The sequence below is a fragment of the Cynoglossus semilaevis genome, chromosome 2 (genome assembly GCF_000523025.1).
Source record: "Cynoglossus semilaevis isolate Cse_v1.0 chromosome 2, Cse_v1.0, whole genome shotgun sequence".
Classification (NCBI taxonomy): Eukaryota; Metazoa; Chordata; class Actinopteri; order Pleuronectiformes; family Cynoglossidae; genus Cynoglossus; species Cynoglossus semilaevis.
Window position 1 is genome coordinate 13,614,417 of NC_024308.1, and position 18,580 is coordinate 13,632,996.

Genomic DNA, 18,580 nt, shown 5'->3' on the forward strand with positions numbered 1-18,580 from the left:
AGCATGTCGCTAGCTTCACTGGGTTGTTGTATATGCATATGTATGTATCTATGTTGAGTTTTTTTTTCTCAATAATCCCACTGGTTGTGGGGTGAAAACCCAAGAGTCCCATCTCCGTCCTTCCCTCTGTTGCCCAGGGGACGAAGATCAAACTTTTTTACCAGCTCATTTCACTGACACTTCCTTCTTCCTAGCTGTAAAACGGAGACGTTCATGTCCTTGGGCCTGAGGTGGGTGATGGCCCACCTCCTCCAACTTGGAGAGTAATGATCCATTATACTGCTGCAACAAGTACCGTGCCTCACTCTGCCCCCCAACGCTTCCCTCACCTCACAATGTGAATGGAGTGCAGTGCAGAACTTTGTTTTCAGCCGTCACCCAATGAGATGACGCAGTGAAGGAACACTGGGGAGTGACCAGGCTGACAGCTGATAACCAGAGATTCCAAATGAAATCCTAGAATCTTTCTTCATCCAATCAGCTGCTGTCTTCCTCCTGACATCTATTGTATATTTCAATTACCAGACTTCAGATTTCTCATTTATTCTTTACACCAACTCTTCTTCACGTCCCTGCTGACTGTCAGTTTGGATCATGTTCTCATCCTGCTGCTTTGACTCACTGGGCAGCATCTCATCAAATGTTTAAATGAGTTTTTTGGAAAACAGATTTCTTAATTGAAGAGACAGTTGCACGTGTCATGCTACAGTACGATGGTACAGTATGATGGAGTCAGAAATGTCATCGTGCACTCATTTCTCCATTCGTTCTCAGGTTTTTAAAGGGTAAAAATGATGGTTAAAATTATATTACATTACATTTATTTTGTCGGGGAAAGGATTATAAATACCTTAATCTGATGACAACAACTCAGCTAATTTACTTGGAAGTTGGAGCCGTCTAAATCATTACCCCAACATCCACCATACCTTAATCTGATGACAACAACTCAGCCAACAGCAGACAACAACACATTACTAGAAATCCACCATTTACCTTTTATGTTTTCAATGACGATCTTGTTGTCAGGTCTGTCTGTTCCCCGTTCCTGCAGTCTGCTGTGTGGGTTAATCATTGTGATCACGCTCACCTGTGTCTCTGTGATTAGTTTCACTGGTGTCACCTGGTGCCCTGGGTATACTGTATATACCTCCCTCCCTCACTCTGTCTTGGTGGGATCATTGTTCTGTAGCTGTTCATGAGTGCTTTGTACCTGTTTGTGAGTTTCCTGTTCTGTGTTTTGGTAGTTTTTTGCCTTGTCCTGTTTTGTTAATTCACACCTTGTGGATAAACCTGCTCTCCTGGTATCACATTTGTGCCCCACCTTCCCATGATTTTGACGTGTAACACTTGTTTTTACAAGGTCAATGCAACTGTTTTCATGTCCAATTGTTGAAGAATTTAATTTAATTCCACCTTAAAACAGATCAAATTTCAACCTGTGGTGTGAATGCAGCGTGAATATTCCTTTGTTCTAAACTGGCTTTGCTGCACTGTCAGTGAATGTATCACACCACAAACAATGGGACTCCACATGCTATTTAGATTTCAGTTTTGCACCTGCAACTAGCATCTGTGAGCACGCTGCACACCCGCTCTGCCGTCTCTTTGAACTGCTGCCATTAGGCAAACGTTACAAACCCATTGTCAGCCAAACAACCAGATGGAAGAACAGCTTTTGCCCCAGAGCGGTGGCTACTCTGAACCAGACCAAATCCAAAACAATATATTCAAAGAAGAAACAACAGCTGCTGCATTTCTCATTGTTCATATCACAACAAAGTATTTCCTTGAATTTAACTCATTGAGAAACAGTTACACGCAGGACGACTGTGTCTGCAGTGGGTTTCAAACCGGTGACCCTTCGATTAAATGTCCTTTCCTTTGTCCGCTGAGTCACAATATGTTAAAGAAACCACTCAAATTGCATACGTTGATTATTTCAGTTTAGTCTGGTTCATAGTATTTGCACTGTTCACCCTTTTGTATTCACGCTTTACTGCAGACCACAGCACTATTGCAATACACTTTCACATGTGCATGCTACTGTAGTACAGGTGTACTCAGTTATTCTGGCATTTTGTATTATTTGCTGGTCATTGTTGATAATTGATGTTTGAACATGTCTCTCCAGTATGCTCATTAGAGTCTGACTGCATGATCTTTCAAAATAAAAGTATCAACTGTATAAAACAGTCATCCCTCGATGGTGTGTTCTATCCCGTGCTCCCTGATCTAATTGCCAGGCTCGGTTGTAGATTTTCTTAAAACCATGAAAATTTCATCAGAGGCAGAAGAACAGTCTGTAACTCGGTTATTCAAAGGAACCATGGTGGTTCTTTCACCCCACAGTAAAAAGGAATTGGATCTGGTTGTTCAGTCAGAGGCATTTGCATGTGGTTACAAAATGAAATTACTGTGCAAGCGAAGTGCTGGCCTGGCAAACTCCTCAGAGTTTCTCCTTCTGCTTCACTTCTTTCCACATAATGCATTTTTATTTCACCTGTAGTGACCCTTTTGAGACTTATGTGCATTATTCACACTGCATTTATACCAAAAGCCAAAAAGCATATTTGTGCCAGTGGGATTTACCAAATTTAATAAGTCCAATAACATATAAGTGGAAATGATAACATAAACTGTGACATAAATCTATTTTAGCTTTCTGAGTTAGGAAAAGGTAAACTTGGTGCATTTAAATAATCATGATTAATTGTGATTAATCAAATACCATAGAAATAACTGCGTTTTGCTTACATTTGAAATAGAACAATAACATGCATTCTGATCTTTATGTGACAGAAATGAAAAAAAATAAATGCATAATAGAAATTAACTATAATAAACTATAATAAACTTAATGTCATCAATTAATGTCATAAAATTAATGTCATCAATGCAGGATGTGACCTGTAGGGGGTGTGAATTTCTTTCAGCCCTGTTTATTTGTACAAAAAAAAACAAAAACACCTGGGACATAATTTGATGAAAAACCACTTAGGAACGTCAGCTCCTGATGAGATCCCTTTGGAACCGAATCGCTGCAGTAAGTTTCCATACATGGGGGGAAACTATAAATCACTGTCAACAAATTCAAGTCCCTTCTGCTTTTGCAAGCATTTTTTGGTTTATTTATTCAAAGTGTAGAGGCAGCCAAAAAATTGTAGGAGCACCGGAACATTTTTATTTTGGAAAAATTCTCATTTGTTATGTAGAAAGTGCTCACGAGCGATCGGCAACGTGGATTTAATGATAAACTGTAGTGGTTCGGGAAATGATTTGAAAATCATAACAAGTCCGTTGACTTCTTTTTTAGTGGGTTTGCAAAACTTTGGAGAAGAGAGTTTGCCTGTAATTGATACATGTGGAATCCTGCAGCTCTGTGAGGGAGGAAGAGCGACTTTGGTCTCTGTAAACAGAACAGTTCAGGATGATGGATGCAACTCGACTTTATTAAGGAACTCTTCTCAACACTACAGGATCAATACGACCCTGGACTGTATACTTACACTCTAACACACTCACACACTCACTGGTACTCTGGGCTTGTTAAACTGGCCGTCACTGATTACAAGGATCTGAGTCAATCCAGGTGAAAACTTGATATAAGTGACTTTTTCATGTACTACTACTGTATGTACTACTACACGTGTGAATTCTGCTCTCCAGGACAAAAGTGAAGAATGAAAAAAAAAAGAATAATTGATTTAAACAAGGAAACATGACCATTAAAGTTAAACTATATAAAACAAAATAAATGTATTTTATTTTATTTTCAACTATAAATGGAATTGGGCTGTATCACCAAACAAACATCAGACCACAGGCTGGACACAAGCTCCCAAACCCTGGCAAAGAACTGAAACTGACAGAAAATGGTCGGCTGCGTGCATTTTTAAAATATAGTTCTGTCTGTGAATCACTTTGTCTTATCATCATGCAGAAGCTTTTTCTTATGTCATATACAGTATCCAAATAGCCTCCAGCCCAAACAGTGAGAAATCCGTATCCAAGTTCTGCCTCTCTGAAGGCTGTAAAAACTGAACTTATTTAGAGGAAGTTTTCTCAGTCCTACATTGATACATTCTACTGACATCAGACACATACTGTTACCACCCGATGTGATGAACTGAGCAGCGTGTACCTCCCTTCACGAGGTAACACGGATAGACAGCAGTCAAATCCAAACGTGTTGTCGATTTCTATGCTTCATTTTACTTTTCTATTAAAGAAATTACCTGTTGTATATTTATAAATATCTTATTTCTTTTGAATGTTCTAAGTAAAGCTGTAGCTTTAGCTGTAAAAAAACTGCAAACTGCCTGGGTCAATAGTTGAGTGGCAGAGGCAGAGAAAGGAGGACGTCTCCTCTCATTATCCTTGAGTGTCCTCTCAAAAGATCACTGGTCAAAATAATCTTTAAATGTCAGCATGTTATGAATTTAAAATCATATAAGCAGAGCTGTCTAAGGATGGAAATGTATAGATAAAAGAATTGGCAATAAAATTATAGAGCAAAAAATAAATAAATAAATAAAGCAGCATATTATTGATAACAAATGCCTTCTAAAAACCCACAGTAATGGACTTGGATCAAGAACATGGATCTGTAAAGGGTTAAAACACCCAGAAACGTGTCGGATCATTTGAATTCTTCTCACTCACCTGCTGCAAGACCTGTGTTGTGAGGAAAAGGTGTTTCTTTTAAATCAATTTTAAATTACAAGGTGCGACTCTGACCATTTCCTACACCAATACAATAATGTTCTGACCTTTCCCTTAACGACTCAAGAATGGTGGGTAATTACTGAGGCTGACTTGAATGGTGAATGAAACATATAGAATTCCATCCCTGTGAGCGGCACCAGCAGCTCATTCCCTGAAGCCTACAATCCATCATGCTGAAATGATCTGGCATGTGCTTGTTACGTGAGGCTGACAGCTCACTGACCGTCCACATAAAAGCACAGGCCGTTTCCAAAGGGCTGCACTCCACACAAAAGCATAACCATTAGGGTTTTTTTTTTTTTTTTGTGAAATCTGTTGCTGTATTTTGTTCCCAAAGTAATGGTGCGTTTTGGTGCTTGACGGTTAGTTTAAAGTCATCCAGTGAGGTTTCATTGCAAACTCTTAATAACCCGTTTTACATAGCCTCAACTGCAGCCAGATTTATCTAAGCAATAACACACTGACAGTGTAGCATTTATCAAGATGTTGTGACAGCGTTTCCTAGTAGTAATATTTATTTATTTTTTATGCAGTGTGTCACCCATTAGCGGTGAAAATCCTTTCTCAAAACCCTGTCTCTCGGCCTAGGATTAACACTGCTACTACTACATGGTAAATGCACTAAGCTCATGCTAGCGGTAATGCTAAATAACTAGCTAAGAATAGCAGAGTTTGTAACAGATATTCTTAACCGTTCAGCCAGTAGGTGGCAGTAATTCACCATCAAGGATGCAATACAGCCATGAAAGAAGAATGGAAACCAATTGAGAAATAAAAACATGGCGTGTACAACTCCATCAAAGAGCAAAATTAAAGTTTTGTATCAAGAGGTAGAGTAGGTATAATATCGAGGCTCCAACTGGGGATTATTCTGCTGAAGGGACATGTACTATCTGCTCTCCCACTGTGTATCAAATTTATAAACAGTAAATGATATGTGTATATATAAATATCAATATAAATATTTCAGCAGTATTCTGCTGAATACGTACATATTTTTTTTTGCATCAAAACATTTAAAACACAAAATACTGTGTAAAAATCCATGATTAGATTTTCATCAAACATACCAGATGAGCCTGAATATTTCAGCAGAACAAAAGACTGCTCTCTCTCTCTCTCTCTCTCTCTCTCACACACACACACACACACAAACTTTATAAGATGAAGTAGAAAAGATAAAGTACTAGACAGGAACAAACTTATTTCAGCACTTCACCTTTTGTCAGCACTTTCGTTTGTTCTTAATGCTTTTAGCCACTCTTTGTGATTTGTTTTTTTTTTCTTGAGTGAGGACAGATTGCAGCTCAGATGCTGACAGAGTTTTTACATGTATATCCTCTGGAGACACAGCTCTCTAATTGGGTGGTGTTTTACAGATTTCTTGCCAGACAGCTCTACACTGTGTAGATTCTCAAAGAGACGTAAATGACGTCCACACGTCAGATAGTGGCCGTTTCTGCACGTCATGTCGTAGGTGTTGGGGAATGAGCGGTGATTTCTGAGGATTGAATGCAAACGTTGTGAAGTCAGTTAAAGAAACGCTGTTGAAATGATACCACCGCAGATTTCTCATTATCTGACATCTGTTTCAGTTCTCTGGTTTCATTTCCCAGGGGTCTGCATCAGCTCAGCTTCCGCATCACGCTGCAAGAGCAATAATGCAAATCCTGTGCAAAAATATACTTTTTTCAGATTTTTTTTATGTTTTATTTATTTTAGGGCAATCTCAAAGTATCCCTCTGTGCATAGAATACACAGCCTAAAATGACTTGTTAGCCAGAATCTATAGGCAACCATCTATTGCATTGCTCTGCATACACCACATTGCTCTGTTTGTGTCTGGGAATCTTAGGATGGAGTCTTGGGATAGACCAGGTTCTGCTTCAGGATGTTGCTGGGCTTGAAATGCACCGGGATCTGATGGGTGTTAAAGATCCTCCTGAGTTTCTCTGAAACTTCCTCCATGCTTTTGATTCTCCCTTGTTGGTAATGCTCCTTAACCAACACCAGAAGTTTGTTCATCTTGAGGTTTGCTTTAAGCCAGAGTTTCTTTGCGTGTTTTTGCAGATCTGCATATTTTAGTGAGAATCCATATTATTTATCGACAACATTATGTATCCCAAATCTGTGAAATGTTGCGTCGTACCTACCAACACCCAGAAACACAAACACACCTTCACTGAACCACATCCACACCATAGCAGCGCCAAAATACGGTATCCCATCAAGAACAAAAATAGCAACAACTGCCTGACTGGAGGCGTGAACAACAACAACAGTGCCTCCTGTGTCCACCTAACCTACAATTATCTCTGTGCCCCACTTCTGGGTTTGCTGAGAACTCTGACACCTAATTAGAAGTGCACTTGATAAGGTTTTTTTATGTTTATTTTAGCTTTTTAGCTTTAAGCAATTTTACCAAAATCCATCCATTTAATTGGATCTAAAATTAACTTTGCCCATCTGTATCCACAGCAGTAAATCTGTGCTCCTCCAGTTCGGCTGAAAAACTAGTCCATTCCAGTTACCCCTAGCTTGACGTGTGTGCTCTAAGTTCAACCAGATTCAGCCAGGAGGCGCTGAACACTGCATGTCAGGCCCCTTGAAATGACTCACCCCCTCCATTCTTTGCTTTACTACATTCCAGCGAAGCCGTCCTGGTGGTGGTAGAATAATTTAAGTGGGTCAAACCAACAGTACGACTGGTCATTAAACACAGGTCACACACCGCAGACCTGGGCCAGAAGAACACGCAGCTGTGACACAAGAGCAGACGCCTGGATGTTTTATTCAACACTGTCTCTCTACTCATAACAACTAAATTAGTAATTAATTAATTGACAATTTTTTTATCCAATGTCTGAGCAAAAATGTCACATAACAGTTAATATAACACTTTTTAAAAACAGATACAAAGCTAGATATATTTTTTTTTTTCAATTTTTCACTACATTTCCATGAAAACAAACCTGCACAGCGTTTTCTCTAAGGTTATGGCTGAAACACAAAATTGTGCTGTTGATTTTATTTTGCTAAAATAAGAATAAAGAATGGAGGAAAAAGAGCGTCTCATTGACAGCGCTTCATTTCTGTACACTGTCTTTTCAAGTGAAAGTTAATGTCTGCAGCTCAGTTCTCGTTGTCACTGGAACACGTTTGTTTGGTGTTTTATTTTTATTTGAGAAAACCTGCGAAGACAAATACTCTCCTAGTGTCATTAGTATGAAGGTACATACATTTTCTTTCATTAGCTTTTCATTTTTTCAGCTCTGCTGCTACAATGTAAAGTCTTCCTCTTAATGAAGTATACATACACAGTATATCCCTTTGTAAAGTCTTATGAAGTATTTACAAGAAAAAATACTATGTTTTAAAGTTGTTTATCTGTTTCTTTTTCACTGGGTGACAGAAGATACGTGACCTGTGAATGCATCCTGACTAATTTGGTGTGAGTGGAGCATGTTTTCAGAGATACACACACACACACACACACGTACGCACCGATGCGCTCTCACTTTGCTTGATCTTTCATATTTTCCACTCTGGTTCCTAATTATGCAGATTTGACTCATTCTATTACAGGGTGCACAGCGTAGCTGGAGTGAAATTATATTTGTGAGCGCAGAATCTGAAAGAACACCTGACATGTGAGTGCACACACACACACACTTATCAGGCCTTATTTTATTTCATTTTCAAAGAAGACTGGGTGAAAGAACTTCTGGAGCCAGTGCGGAGGACGGAATTAAATCAAAGTGAGAAGAAAAACTCTGCAAAGTCTGATTCACCAACTGGGATCAAAATATGCAACCTGTCATTTTCCGGCGCTGCTACTTCCCTAGCTTCATTGTTGTGAAATTCTCTCAGAGGCCTGGCTTAATTAACACCATAGAATGTTAATGGCAGCAGTGAGCAGAACAACAAGCCCACAAATAAACAGAACCACATCAAGTTGTGGATCTCTGGATTTTTACCCCCTATACCTCCACCCACCCTCCTCCCTTTCTTTGAGGTGTATTTGTGACATTTCCTAACACTTTCACACAGAGCGCATTTCTTATTACAGGCATTATCACATCTGTGGCTGCACCAGAGGAAGACTGACATCGATGCCGTTGCACAGTGCAGCCAATTATTTCCTTCTCCAAATGAGCACCGCTGTGCTCGCGCGCCATCCTGACACGTTCAGCACCGCCGTTTGAAGAACAGCTCGCCCTCAGCCTTTACTGTCTCCAGAAGAAAAGTCCTCAAGTGCAGGCCTTCTATAAACAACTCCTCACGGTCACATTTCCATTCATCACTCTTGAGGTTTTATTTAAAATACAGCTCAAGCATCAATTATTGTTTTTATCATTTTGCTAATGTTTTCTTCTGTGGCTACCAAAGCCCAAAGGAGAGGCACGAGGTGGAGATTAGAGATAACAAGAAAAGAAAAAAAAAACAGAAAAAGCCCCAGAGTCTAATCCTTCCTTCTCTTCTGGTCTTCCGTCACACGGAGGTTCAGCCAAATCGTTTCAACGCACAGACACACAAACACATCTTAAATCAACCTCTATTACTCTGTATCATAAACAGATGTCTGATGGGAAAATGGCTGGCAGGCATCTAGCACGGTGTCTATGATTTCTTTTCTCCGCACAAAGACCTGTTAAATCTGCCTGACTAATCATCAAAAGTAAGATGGCTTCTTCATAAGGAGATCACACGCTGCTGTTCGCCTGTGGTGACTGTAAATCTGCTTCTCCTCCAGGGAACCTAAAAAATCCAGAGTACTTGCGTCGGTGTAGCCTTGTGCATTAAATACCAGTACCTCATACTGTCATGTCATTGTTACCATGGTCTCCATGGATAACTGGGGCACCAACCACTCTTCCACCTCGTGGCCCCCACCGATAGGTTGACTATTTATATTCAAAAGACATTTAAGCATTTAACAACATGACACTGAATTACAATCATTTTATACTTGACTTTTACAATCAGTTCAAACTCTGTGTGGTTTAAGTGATTGATACTGTGTTATTGTACAGCACAAAGGAACTTAGATGGAATCAACCCTCACTTCTCTCAGTTTCCAGAATGAGTACCACGAAGACACGCTAAAAATACTACTACTGAGCTAAAATCATTTAGCAGCAGTTGTCCAAACACTGCCTCTGGTGGAGATAGTAAAACACAAGTTCTTCGTACCAATGATGGAGCTTTAAAAAAAAAAAAAAAAGATTTTCCTTAGCTACTTCTGAAGACAGAAGACACATTTGCAGCTATTATTCCACAAATGCATCACAATTGTCTTCAGGTCACAGTAAATACATTGTTGTAATTATTGTTATTACATTGTTTTTGTACTTTTTACCTAAAAACAAAGCAGATGATTTTCATTTTACTTGGACCATTAGTTTTTAAAAGAAAAAACATCAGGTTTTTTGGTCATCTAAATGACACTAAAGTCACTAAATGAAAGTTCCTGCTGTTGTGATTCTACGTTGGTTAGTTGTGTCAGGATGACACTGAAACATTTGTTGAACCATGCAGTCTTAAGTGAACAGGATGTAAAGGACTTGCCGACGAGGCAGAGTTCAGAAAACACATCTATTCTGGTTCACTTAATAGATGAGACTTTATTTAGTTTCCCCAGGAAATGGAGAACTTTTGTACCTTGGACCAAACAATGACAAATCGCTGGATCCACCAATGGGAACGCAACCTATTTTTGTCCAAACATTTACCCAGGTGACCGTGGCTTCACCATTCCTTAGCTCAGATGACAGGTCAGACTGCAGTCTCTGACCACATGACCTACTGTCTTTCCAGTTTCTCCACTAATTGTGTCTGGAAAAAGACGGACATTTTATCTTTTATATCTTTATCTAAGGTGTGAAGTTGATGGGTTAGAGGTTATTTCTATAGAAAAGTGTCTGTGCCGCAATTTTAAAATAATAACACACTATGATCAACTTCACAGAAATCAAACGTTTGATGTCCGGAATTGGTTTTAAGGAGATTTTAAAGATTTGTTTTTAAGGTTATATGTTAAATGTATAAGGGAACATACGCAGCTAAGTCAAAAAGTTAAAATGGAACACTTTTTGGAAATTCATGTTTTTAATCTTTATCCTATCAGAATTGTTATGGCACAACAAAGGCAAGAAAAGTACACTTTTATATTTTATAAAACTAATACAACTTTTGAATGTAATTTTCTTCAACAAATGTGAACAAATACCATAAAAATTGGACCAGAAAGTTAAAAAGCACAAAAGTAAAAGTAAATTAGCCAATAAAATAAAAACAGATTAAATGAGAAAATAGGAATAAAATAAAATAAAACACCAAGTATAAAAAACAAATTAAAACCTTTAAAACCTGATTTTCTGCTTTTATTTCCTTTTTTCTGTTTCTTATCCAAAGACAGTTCTAAATGTCAAGGGTTTTAAGATATTCTCATACAAACTAGAAAATGAATCTATCTTCCATCTCCTGTGGTGAAACAGACAAGCACAATGCTCATCAATCTTCAAGACTTTTAATTTCACAAAATTAGCCAATCACGTGACCTTGAAAATCATCTGCGATAACTAACCCCAGATAACCACAGAGTGGATGCAATCAAAGGAAACAACCGAGTTCACTTAATCGTTGTCGTCTCACAGAGAGCTCAGATAAAACCTCTCCAAATTTGAAATCTCCTCCTGTGGTTCATTAACACACATTTATCTACACACCACAGACAACAGCGCCAAGGACACGGGTTAATAGGGTTCAGGTGCCACTCGTTTGGTAATCACAGCCACAGCTGCAGCAATTCAATAGTGTGGTCTGATTTTAAAGTCTTTCTTTTCATTTTTTTAAACATTTGGGTTGTTTAAAATGACTCTGAAGGATGTTATTTGTCACACGTTTGAGTCGAATCTCAGTGATATGAGTTTTAAAGCATAAACTACAACAAAGAAACAGCCTAGAGGAAAATGTAGCTTTTAAAAAGATTTTTTTTAACAGAAGTGCTCCTCATATAAAACATTTTGAAGAAAGTCTTTGAAATTGTTTTATTTCTATAAAGCAGGCATCAGACACATTATGTTCAAATATTGGTCTTTGTATTTAGAATCCCCTACATCTCTCCTATCTCACGCTTTCCTTACTGCAGTGGAATTGAAAATACATGAACCGCGCAAAAAAAAAAAAAAAAAAAGTTTCTACAAACCCGAGTTGAATTCATTCAGATAGCTTTCTGTATTATCTTTGGAAAACTCTCTTCTTTTCTGCTGCACAGAAAGAACTGCTGCCTTCAAAACTCTTCAAAGAATGAAAGAAGCAGCAAAGCAACAATGAACTCGCCAGTGTTTCTTCACAGCGGTAGGGGAATCTTAAAGATTGACGCGATGCTCATATCAATAACTGCTGTTGCTCCTACTGTGAGGCTACGGCCGTGAATTCCAGCTGGAGAATAAAAACCTCTGTTTTTGGCCTTTTCTATCATGTGGAGCACACTGGACGCTAAAGGATGTTTGTTTTTCTGAACAGTATATTTTACTTCAACATATACATTTAAAAATACATGTATTTGTATATATGTTTGTAAATATATGTATAAATATGTCTATATATGTATACATGTATGTGTAAATATACTGTATGTTTATAATTTATGTAAATATATGTATATATGAATGTGCATATATACATAAATATCACTGCTACCATAATTTGACCCACTTCGAAGTTTTTTGCGTTTTTTTTTTGTTACTTTAGTACAGCGGATGCTTCTTGCATAATCCCTCTGATTCATACTAAGGCTCAGTTGTGTTACAAAGGCAATCAGTCACAATAATGCCACCCTCACCCGTTCTCCAGCGGAGGAGAACGACTTGACGAGCACCGAGGATGATTTCACAAGACGGCGCAGTCCCACCCGTCTTTAACTAATGACTTGGAAGTAATGACCTCCAACAATTTTAAATTTTTCATTGACTACAGTGGGCAGCATTATGAGGAGCGTGGATGTGATGTCAGCGGAGACAGATTGAGAGGCAGAGGGAGGAGAGTTCAGGCATAAAATAAGTTCTCACTCCTTCACTTAATTATCATGGATTGTAGGCGACCTAATGGCTTTTCTTACAATTGCAGTTTATTAAATCTTTTAGGCATTCAAATTAGGAAGTGTCTATTAACAAAAAACTGAAATTTCAGTGTTAAGGTCAGGATTAGCCAGGTCAGCTCTGATACACTGGATAAATGTTAAAACCTAATCCTAGTTGTTCCAAGTCCTGTATACGTTCAACAGTAAATGGTTTGTACTGTGCTCGAAACACTTGACATGATATTCAAGTCACAGATTCTGTACATTCCTATGACAAATCTATTTCCAGTCTTTATCATTTTAATTTATTTTCATTAAGTGTTTTTATTTTTATATGTATTTTTTAAAACAGAATACAATAATAAATCTCATTAAAGTGGTCGAACGCACCACAGAATCATGGTCTCTCCACAAGTTAGCCATTAAAATCTGACACATCTTGAAATTAGAGTCACTTTAAAAAATAAATAAATACATTTCATTTATATAATACAGGGAATTGACATCATTTTGACACGTCCTACCAGGTCCCCTCCTACATCACAAGTAATAAACTGAAGCGAGCGAGGTATGATGGGAATCACTGAACAACATAAATTCTATGGTGTCTTCATTTAAATAAAGAAAAAGTGTCATTAATTGCTGCTGCTCCTCCTGAGCTCCCTGCAGGGGCGTCACAGATGACAGGAAAATGACAGTGTGTCTGGGCTTGTTTGCTGTGTTGATGTGCAGAGTGTCGATGGCGAGAAATGAAGGGGGAAAAAATCCAGAAAAGAGACAACATTTGAAATAAAGTGATTCATTTTGGCTTTGGGTGTTAATGAAGCCTCATGAATCACGAAGGTCAAGTGTGATGAAATCGATCTAAAGGCAGAAACAGAGTCAGTCCAACAGGAGAGAGTCGTCGTCCTCTGATTCAAATTCAGAACAAGCAAGTCTGAAAAGTAAAAATGTCACTTTGAATTTATAGTATGTGCTTTTCCCAATGCATTTTGGGAAAAGGGGGAAGGATAGATGATTCAATAAATCCAGTGGAATGTGGTTCTGCACCATTACTGACGCCGACGGCACAAAGCATCTGACCAACGTTCGTCATTACACCTGCTCCAAATCCTAAGACAACCACCTGTCTTCTTCATTTTACTTACATCTCAGAAACTACAGCTGCACAATGGTTTCAGACAATACAGATAACTGACAGTTACATGGTTCCACTAAAGAAGCAATAACCTTCACATGACCTTTTTCTTTGTGTTGACCTGAGGACGATAAACTTTGCAACCATTTTATTTTTATTTTTTTGTTTATTGAAATATTGCTAAATCCTGACATTTGGCTGCAGTAAAATAATATGTCACATGACATGTTAAAACTAAACAGATAAAAAAAACATTTTGAAGCTAAAAGATTAGCTTGTACACTTAGCTAGCATTACGACATTAAGCACATTGTGATGGAATAGAAACATCCAACATTTTTATCCTTTAACTAGATTTTTTCTTCCTCTTAAAACTCAAAACAGGACGTAAATCTCTATGCACTAGCCCCTGTTTGCCATTTTTACCTCACAAGCTAATAGCCCTGAATAGAGTATATATTTAGTAGACAGACTTATCAGTGCTTGGGAGAGTCAGTGTGGAAATTGTGCTGCATTTATTGGTCAGTTTATCAACTTATCACACTGATAAAAGTGGATGCTATTTCCTGAAATCTTATCTTTTCAGGTAAGCCATTAATATTGACCTGTACCTAAATATTACATATGACCACAGGGGTTGAATCTTAACAGCGTGAAGCCCTGAGGCTTTTACTACAGTGTCGAACTTCTTCCTTAACCTATCGTTCCCATTGGTCCTGGCTGACACTTCCTCACCTAAAAGTGCCCAATGGCTTCCCCACAGCTTGTCATGTTGTCACGTATGGAAAGTTCCCACAGAAGCTTTGGGACAGGAAGACACTAATAAGGTGACAAAATACAGAGCCCGGCGTTTTCTTGGGGGAAAATGCTGCCACCGTCATTGTGGAAGAGGAAATTAGTCCTGAAACGTATCTGTCCCTGCAGAATGCCTAAACTGTTCCTGTCTCCAAAAACTGGTGGGATTTCTCTAGACCTTTAAGAAAAGTGCTGCGCGCTCCAACATGAAGCTAATGGATAGTGATGGACAAAGTGCTGCTGCAGCTGAGTTCTTTTTTCCAACCGTTGGCTTGTTTAAAGGTGTTACTACTGCCTCGGTGGGTGTGTGGTGGTTAGCTAAACTTTGACTAAATTTATCGTCAACTCGAGATTTGTCCAGCCTAAGTTTGAGACCTACTGTGATCAGGATTTAATGACTTAAAGCTATACAAAGGATAGCAAATAAATTCTTGGTAAATGAATTTGCAGAATTTCACGTTTTTTTTCTTCAATAATTATTCATACTAAACTAATTATATAAGTTTAAACTTCACAGAGTAATTATACGATTTTCCCAGAGTTATTTTTGTATTTTTTATTTTTTTTTGTCAGATACTGAAAGAAACTCTGTTTTCTTCTATTTCATCTGGGGCTGCTGTTCTCCAATGAACTGTGCCGAGAGTCAATGTAAATAAGTCAATTATCAATATTTACCATTCTCATTTTTTTCAAACCATGTGAATGTCACTGAGAAAAAAAAATACAAATTTTGTCACATACAGCAAGTTAAGGACAATACGTATTCTCCGTTGCTCATATTTATGAGTAAACAAACATTCACTGTGAGGAAGAAAAATTAAACAGTTTTCAAGGAGCAGTTCACAACACTTTTTTTCCCTGACAGCCAACGTTCAGGCTGAGGTTATAAATAGAACATTTTAATTGCTGTTTCTTTTAACTGATGTCAATTAAGCAGCCTCTGGAGGCCGCGTTGTTGTGAAACATGCTCATCAATATAAATGTGATGGGTACGGCCCAACAGATAAAAGTCACATATGGCCATTTTATCTCTCTCTGTGGTGCTTTTTTTTTTTACATTTCGAGCGTCACAATCGCTGGAGAATTAGTTCTAAAGTTGCACCCACTCGTCAGTACTTCATGGGCTTCAACCTCCGGGGCGCCAAAAAAAAAAAGCACGGCTACTTGATTTAGAAGAATCTGAAAACAATACATGTGCTAAACATAGCCAGGCTTTAGGGAAAACTGCTCCGAAGGCTACATTAAACACCTGCACACCTACTGCACCATCCATTAGACATAAGCTACAGTCTCAGACGGCCTATTCTCAATTGGATAGGATCATTACTTCTCCTTGAGCCCCTATCACTACATAGACTTAGCTGTTATCTCATCAGGGACTTCCATCTGCTGCGGCCCCATGTGGACTCAATCCCCTCCTCTTTTTACCCTCCTCCACTCTCCACCATTTCTCCTGATGAAGCCCCATCATTCTTAACTTCATCGTGGAAATCCTTCTCCTCCGCTCCATCATATCACCATCATGTCTTCTTCTTCTTCTTTTCGCAGAAACTCCTTTTCTTATTCTCAAGTGTACCTCCATTAATTTCACACCTCTCCTCTCTCCTTTCACTTCTCCACTCACTGCACTCTGTCCTTTCTTGGTCTCCTCTCTGTCATCTGTCTCTCCTACCCTACCTCTCTGCTCCTGTTCTCACCCCACCACTTTCTTTTTCCTCACTTGTCCTCTCTGCCTTGCTAAACAGAGCCTCACATCACCCTCCTTCCCACCTCCTGCCTCTATCGAGGGTAGCTAGCCTGTCAGCTTCGGGCCTTAGTTAATCACTCAGGCAGCCAGGCAGTCGGGGCAACTCGCTGCTAGCTCCCTGGACACTAATAGCAAGACAAGTAAAGAACAAGACCAGGGAAAAAGAGGGGGGTGGAGTGGGGTGGGTAGACTCATTAGCAACACAGGTATTTAAGGAAATGGTCTATTTCAAATCAAAAGATAATTTGTCTCCTGCTCAAGTTAAGAGTTATTTTCTGTAAAGTGGGACTTGTGTCAGGTCAGCAGCCAATCAGAGCAGACTGCCCCGTCGCTCTGAGGCCTGTCTGTTGACATTATCAATTTGAGACTTGATAAATACCTCCGAGGTTCAATAGCATATTTTTTATCCCCAGGGAAAGGGTTGGCTTTTCTACCCGAAGCCATTTTATTTTTTATTTTGCTGACTCCTTGTTGCTGCCATGCCAAAGGGGGCAGGACTCGATAAAGTTGAAATATGACCTCCATTTGCAAAATGACATTACTCCATATAAAACGGGCCCGTTGTCAGGGCTGCAAGGTGATCAATTCCCTTCAACAAATCTCTCATTGGTCATTATATTTTTCATGGTCAAATCAATACCGCCGCAAATAAAAAAATAATACCCAACAGGCAAATGAAAGTAAGAGGAGAGTGACAATAGTTTTTTTTTATCCAATATGACACACACCATACAAGGTGAGACTCTGTGTATTGACTCATGCAACAAGGAATGAACTACTGATAAATATAAGATTTAATATGTGGGCAATAACATTTACATTTTCTGAGGTGTGCGACACTCTAGGGTTTTCCTGCCTCAGGGTGAACTGTTGTCAGAGTCAGAGCTGTGTTCCTGTGTAACACGTCATTAACTTAGATGATTACACGAGATGGGAAACAGTGGTAAATAAAAGATTTTTTTTAAATAACTAGAGACTTGATACTGTCACCTTGTCCCATAAAACAGCTGATATTGCCTGTGTGTTATAAATATTTTTTAAACAAAACATTTATATAAATATTTTATTTTCAAATAAAAAAAAAATATATTCCCTTTGTTCGGCTTTTAAGTCTCTCCAAAATGAAACAGTTCAGTGACATATATAAACACAGAATTTGCTGCTGTCAGTGGAGATTTGTTGTCCAGTCAATAGTAAACACTGACAATCACCTCTGTAGATACCTCCTTTGTAGATACTTCACTGTAGTACTGCACATTTGATGTATTTACAGTCAGATTCAAATAAATAATCAAAAAACAGTTTTGAGGCAGAAGGTGACAGTGTTATGTGGAGAGCAGGAGGGTGGAGAAGAAAATCCTTCAGAAATGTATGACAGGAAACACACGCTGTCATCACACACAACACTTCTCTCCACCCTGGAGGAAAATACTAGAATTACTGTCGGGAAAATGTACATTTTGATCTGGGTTCTTTTTCTTCTTGGTAGAAGAGATGTTTGATGTTTCACACACAAACCAGAGATGTTTTTTTTTATTCCTAAATATGGAGTCAGTTTTAGAGTCAACACTTAAATATACAGTTTATCATAAAATATATTTGTCATTTAAGCATCAAGGACTCACTCTAAGTGGCATTAAATGTAAAAATTAAATATTGAAAACGTGATTTTTACAATTAAAAGTCTCACTGAGTGGGGCTTATCGCCATCTAGTGGCAACTCTTGTAGCACTTCACACTTGTGTAACAGTAAAAGTGTTAAGTGCAATTTTCTGATTGCAAAACCAGTAAAGGAAATATCAAGACTGAAATCAATGTTCTTTTTGCAACCAATTGCAGTTGGTTTGCGGCCAGGAAGGGGGGCCCGCCACCCACTTTGGGAAGCATTGTTCTATAGAACATATAATGGGAGGTTATGCAACTTATTTTATTTGAAGCGGGAGAAAGTAAGAATTGCTGATGGAACAATTTAGATTCGTTTTGAAGATTAAACCTAAAGGACATAGAAAATAAAGCAATAGAAAAATACAGCCAGAGAGCGGAGGACTGGGAGGGGCATGTGGGGGGGGGGGGGGGGCACGGCCTTTGG

The 18,580-nt window shown here is 38.6% G+C and overlaps 1 protein-coding gene across 1 annotated transcript in view; it reads left to right on the forward strand.

Annotated features, from left to right (window-relative positions):
- Positions 1–18,580, forward strand: part of LOC103399890 (1-phosphatidylinositol 4,5-bisphosphate phosphodiesterase gamma-1-like) — a 784,699-nt gene that overhangs the window by 318,505 nt on the left and 447,614 nt on the right.